This window comes from Protopterus annectens, chromosome 2.part2, assembly GCF_019279795.1.
Source record: "Protopterus annectens isolate FY-2018-M chromosome 2.part2, PAN1.0, whole genome shotgun sequence".
In the NCBI taxonomy this organism is placed as follows: domain Eukaryota; kingdom Metazoa; phylum Chordata; order Ceratodontiformes; family Protopteridae; genus Protopterus; species Protopterus annectens.
In genome coordinates, this window is record NC_056730.1 from 367,702,396 (window position 1) to 367,708,395 (window position 6,000).

A 6,000-nucleotide genomic window follows, 5' to 3' on the forward strand; every position below is an offset into this window, starting at 1 on the left:
AGGGCTGCCTGACGACAGGACAACCCAGTTGTTATGACTGCAGATGCATCCATGAAGGACATCGGAACTGTGCTGTCATAAATTAGCTGTTTGTACATTCACCAAACAATAGTGATTAAGAAATGTCCAATTAAATATAAATTAAGACATCTTTACACCATAGTGAATTATTAAATCAATATACACACCAAGTGGGACCAAAATACAGCCACTGTTTTGATCTGCACAAAAGCTGGCAAGTCAGAAGGCCAAGTCAGAAGGCCTCTCTAAATGAACTACAGACAAATTAAGCTGATTCAAACTATCTCCCAAGAGAGACCACTGTAAGACTGATCGCAAAGTGAGAAGTCAGTCTGGCAAGATATACACACACACATATATATATATATATATATATATATATATATATACACACACACATACATATACATACACACATATCTGTCTATATATATATATATATATATATATATATATATATATATATATATATATATATATATATATATATACACACACACACACATACATATATTCATATACCTACATAGATATATACATATATATATATATATATATATATATATACACATATACATATATATATATATATATATATATATCTATATAGAGAGAGAGAGAGGTTTCAGAGGGTAGGTAGTTGATGAAGAATGGGGGGTTGGCTTGCAATGACTCCAAGCAGAGAAAAAAACACAATCTAGCTTGTGCATTTATCAATGTGATAACGACTGCTACTTATGTGAATAACAGTGACAGCTGCTGAGAGTTTTACCTGAAAAGTGATGAGTAAGTGCTATATTGTCACCGACTTATTGCTTATGTGATAATGACCTTCCTTTCATTCCTGCTAAGTTATGCATGCTCCGACACAGGTGATAATTGCTGCACATAACCTGTTGACTTAATTTCTATGTTTCCCCAGTAACCCATCCAGTTGTTTGCATTGTGTATGCACAAGCACCAAAATGACACAATAAACTAATTTGCCCAGCAGTCATTTTTGCAGTCAGACCATGTATGCACAAGCACTTCACTGATACGCAATGAATTCCCCAAGCAACATCCTCATTATTATGTCCAGGTATACATGCACCTAAATGAAACGTGTCCCCAAACAAGCCTTCAGTAACATTTCCTAGTATGTGCAACCACCAGCATGAACACTTCACCCAAGCAACCCCATCAGTAGAATGTTGAGGTATGCACAATGTCCAAAATTAAACACTTCCCCAAATAAGTATGTACAACCACCAAATGAAGCATTCACCCAAGCGACCCCTTCAATATCATGTATGCACAAGCACCACTTTTCACCGTAAATCACATGCTGAACACAGTGAGCTGAAAAAATTAAAAAAAAAACTTTTTGCAAGTGGAGCCACACCCCCCAAAATTATATATACCAACTGCACAGTGACACCACCCAGTGGTGGGTGTCCAATATGTCCCATACCTGTGTTGGCTGCCCACTCAGACTGCTGGTGTGTACACCTTTAAACTAATACTTTGTTGAAGGACCTTTTGATTTAATTACAGCATTCAGTCTTCCTGGGTACACACCTGCCATCAATTAAAGAGACTCTGATTAACCCCAAATAAAGTTCAGCTGTCCTAGTAGGATTTTCCTGACATGTACTGAGTTGCCTGCTACAGCTAAAGCCATGTTTCTGAGGGGTGACCTAAAGAGGGTTGTGCACAAGAGATGCCCTCGCAATCTGACTGCTTTGGAGTTAAAGGGAATGAACTAATCTGCACCTAATAGCAGCATAACAATCTTTCATTCTCCAGAATCTCTTTTATTCTACTCAGAATCACAAGGAAACAGGAGTCTATCTTGGCACTCAGCAGGTATAGAGAACTAATCCTAGATCAGGCGGTAGTCCATCATACAGCACACTTTCACTAAACCACAGACTACCTATACACCTGTTGGCAATTTGCAAGCCTGTCAATTAACTAACAGTATGGCTTATGAGATGTGAAAAGAAGCCATAAGGCCTGGCATAACCATAATAAGATAAACAGAACACATGACCAAGTACACAAAACATCCTTTCTCCAGGAGAAAAACAGCCTAGCATTTTTAACATGTGACCAGTGACCCCGTATCTAAAAAAAAGTAACTGCCACCATAGAAAAAATAAAGCACATTGAATGAAATCTTTTCATTCATTTACTGAATAAAACACCACCACTTGTCGATAAACCCCTATATAGAAAAAAATTCAGAAAATTAATATGCATTACAATGCATGACAAGTCCTTGCCTATAATGCTTGCATTGTCTAAATTATGCAGCTGAATGTATGAAAGTCCCCCTCCCTGGGAATTGCTTATTGTTGCAAAAGAAAATATGCCACATATTGCAACAAGTGGGTACAAATATATCAGTTTAAATATCTACATTACAAATCTTCTGTTAGTAGGAATGTCCACCTATAATAAACACCCATTTCTTATTTAAAGGGGGTGATTTAAAATATAAAAAGATACAGACTATAACACATGAGATAAAACATATAACAGCAAAGTCATCTATGTGTAGAAGAGATGAAGAATGTACTCATCACAAGGGTATACCTCAAACACCTCTCAACCTATCAGCACAAGAATTCTGGACAAAGCCAAAAATAATGGGGGGAACAAGGGCTGGATGTCAGGAACAGACTTTAAATATCACTCTTATAAACTTAGAAAGTTGCTAGAATGTTTGTATTAGTATGCATTTTCTCAAGGGTATGAAGTCTGAAATGCAAACATTATCATTTAGTGCCTTCAGTCTTCAACAATTTATTAGAAAATCGCAAAATTTTGAGGAGCATTTAAAAAATCTGAGGTATAACTGGCCATTCTGCAAAATACTGGAGTGCTGAGAGATATGCAGTTCCAACAGCGAGTAAATATTACATCACCCATGGCTGTAACAATATATTTCTATAATGCTCAGCAAATAATCTTTAGTCATGGTGTAGTCTAGATACTGAAAGAAGCATACCACAAAATAATATAAAAAGGAATCAGGAAATGCTAAAAATGGGATGGATGATACCATTCCGCTAGGCAGACTTACATGACCATCTGCATAAAATCACTTGGAAGAATAAATAAAAAGCAATGGTTTTTCTACAGAAGTTCAAGGAACCCACTGATGACAACAAAATGCTGGCAGTATCTCCTGACAGGGACAGTAGATGGTGCAGTAACTAGGCAAAGGTAGCAAGAAACTCAACATTAAAACAGATGAAGAATACAAAGAACTGCAGATGCACTCACCCTGAATTTCATAATTAGCTGAAGACTCGACTAGTAATGTGTGTGACTACTAGCATGCACTACTGTTGATAATAAATCTGAATATATCACCTCTGTAAATATAGTTGCAAAATTAATATGCATTTAACAACTTTCACTGTCAACTTACAGACTTTATTTAATGATTCCGCAGAAATGTGATGTATTTGTAAGAGAAACAGTGACATACAAAACATAAATGCACAAATAAAAGCAAAATGGAACAACTCCAAAATGGTTTAAAGTAGAGAAATACAAATAATGCAAACACTTATGTGCTGTAGAAGAAATATCAAATGGCTGAGTTACAAAAGATGAGTTGTATGTAAAACACATAGCAGGTGATAAAAAGGTTCCACCAAAAATTAAATGAATCAAAAGAACACAGCCGCTTTCCATTTCGAGACTCAACAGTAGGTTAACGGTCTCGTAAAGAGTATGCGCCACTTTCCGGTTTGAGACTACACACTATAACGAAAGCGTAAAGCCCTAATCAAGCAGAGAGGATGTGACCCATAAATATATACCAAGTACGCTGAACTAGAGCAAGATTAAACTCCTTACCACTGCAGTGCGCTACACCTGTTCTTGTTTTGGTAACCACCTAAACTTGAGAACCTCAAATACAGCTCATACTTTCCATACAGAAAGCTACACCAAAGCTCAGATGCTAGTGCAAAACCGGCGTTTGGTAGAGCTAAATAATCTAAAGCCAGGCATTTAAGGCACATTGTGTCAAGTCCGTATCCCATTTAAATCACACTGAAACAGGACATGCAAATTAATCTGTTTGGATACCTCAGTCTTAAGACCAGCTGTGCACTTTTCAACCCTCGAGATAACCGGAAAGGACATTTCTGCCTCCCACTACAATGTCTACATCATTCCAACTATAAAAACAAATCAGCATTCTGTATTCTTTCACAAGTCTTCCCCACCCCAAAAGTGCCTGCAAAGTCTTGCTGGCAATTAAAGTTGCTACTAAAGAATCTACAATCTCAAACCTTCCAAGTAAGGCTATAAACAAGTTTCTCGAGCGTTTTACATTTTAATAAATTACTAACGGTCCACCTCAGCTAACCGCCTCAGACGGCACAAGCAAAAGTTCATTATATCCAGACGCTTTGCAATACAAGGAAACAAACCCAGTAAATACCAATAGCACTGCTTTTACAACGAAACGTAGCAAATAGTAACGGATGTTAGCTGTATCCTAACACCACTGATTGCACCAAGTAACAAAATGCTCGGCGGAAATTAGACCACTAAAAATTTCAGTTCATACCATTCAACTTCAGAGTAAGCTTTCTTCCAGCTGCCCTTCACAAATAAAAAAAAATAATAAGTCATACACAATCTGTTGCAGGATATAAATACCACAACCAACCTCTAAACAAGAGCAGTTCTTGAGCCAAGGAGAGGAATGCAGAATTAACGGGAACTCCGAACGCCAGAACTGGTGTTGCTCTCCAACTAATCTCCCTTTAATCCGTGAGTGCAGAAGTAAAAGAGAGGGTTCCAGTAGCAGGTAAAATTTCCAAATATCTGGAAAAAAAGAAAGGAAAATACCTGTCACTAGTCCCTCTATTTATTGAGGGAAAACAAAAGAAAATAAAGTTGGGGGTGGAGTATTATGCAAGTGGTGGCTCTGATTGGCTGCCACCACTTGCTTTATCAACCTCTTTTGAAATCGGATTTTCGGCTAAAACTTTAATGTGAACTTAATGTTAAAACATGCTGAATCGTAACTATATAAGATAAATTACAAGTTAAATTACGATTTCAGCATGTTTTACATTAAGCGCAACTATAAATCAGCACTAGAGTTTCTTGCTCTTGTGGAAGGCACTCGGGGGTAACAGCTTGCAATTCATATCTTTTCACGGCGCGCTCGGGTGTAAGCACAGAGGCGCCATGAGAAGGTACTCGGGGTTAATGAGTTAAAACTAAAAATTATGTTATGCAGAACAAGAACAACAGATGTATTCCAATATTAAACACAGAACCAGGTGTTAACAACAAAAAAGTTCTGTCAGCTGATAGTATGTTAGTTCTCCCATACAACAAGGATGCCTTGACAATTACATCCATAGTTCACAACACTTGGAAGACAATTTTTGATCAAGACACTATGAACATCCTAGGATTGTTTCCTAGAATTACCTATAGTAGGGGTCCTAACATTAAAAACTTACTGGAGTAGCAACAAACAAAAACAAGAGGTTTAGTCTCCAAAATATCAAACTGTAATGCTTGTAAGGCCTGTACATTTATTAATACAGGTCCATATGTTGCAACTGATGGCTATTATCGTACCCCTCCACGTCCTGGTAAATGCAACTGCAACACCAAGATGGTGATCTACTTAGCTATCTGTATGTCCTGTCCTGTTTTCTATGTGGGAAAAACCACTAGGAAACTCAAGGAAAGGATATTAGAAAATAGAAGAGACATCAAGAAAGAGAAAAAAGAGAATAATGCATTATATATGCATTCTAAGAACTGTAATAATTTCAAAAATGTTCTGTTCTTTGTCATCGAGTGTTTGATTATGGTAGGGGTGGTGACTTGAACCTATACCTTGAGAAACTAGAGTCTGAGTGGCAACTAAGAACTAATGCCACTGTTTATCCTGGCATAAATGACAATACCTCATTTGCTCTGGTGTTAAAATAAGGGCACTGGAGA

At 37.2% G+C, this 6,000-nt stretch overlaps 1 protein-coding gene across 1 annotated transcript in view; it reads right to left on the reverse strand.

Annotated features, from left to right (window-relative positions):
- The window catches only part of FAM135A (family with sequence similarity 135 member A), a 1,678,755-nt gene extending 1,673,970 nt beyond the window's left edge, over positions 1 to 4,785 (reverse strand). The window contains exon 1 of the mRNA XM_044063901.1: positions 4,700 to 4,785. The gene's annotated coding sequence lies outside the window, so the exon portion shown is untranslated. The remainder of the gene's footprint in view (positions 1 to 4,699) is intronic.
- Between the last annotated feature and the right edge of the window lie 1,215 nt (positions 4,786 to 6,000).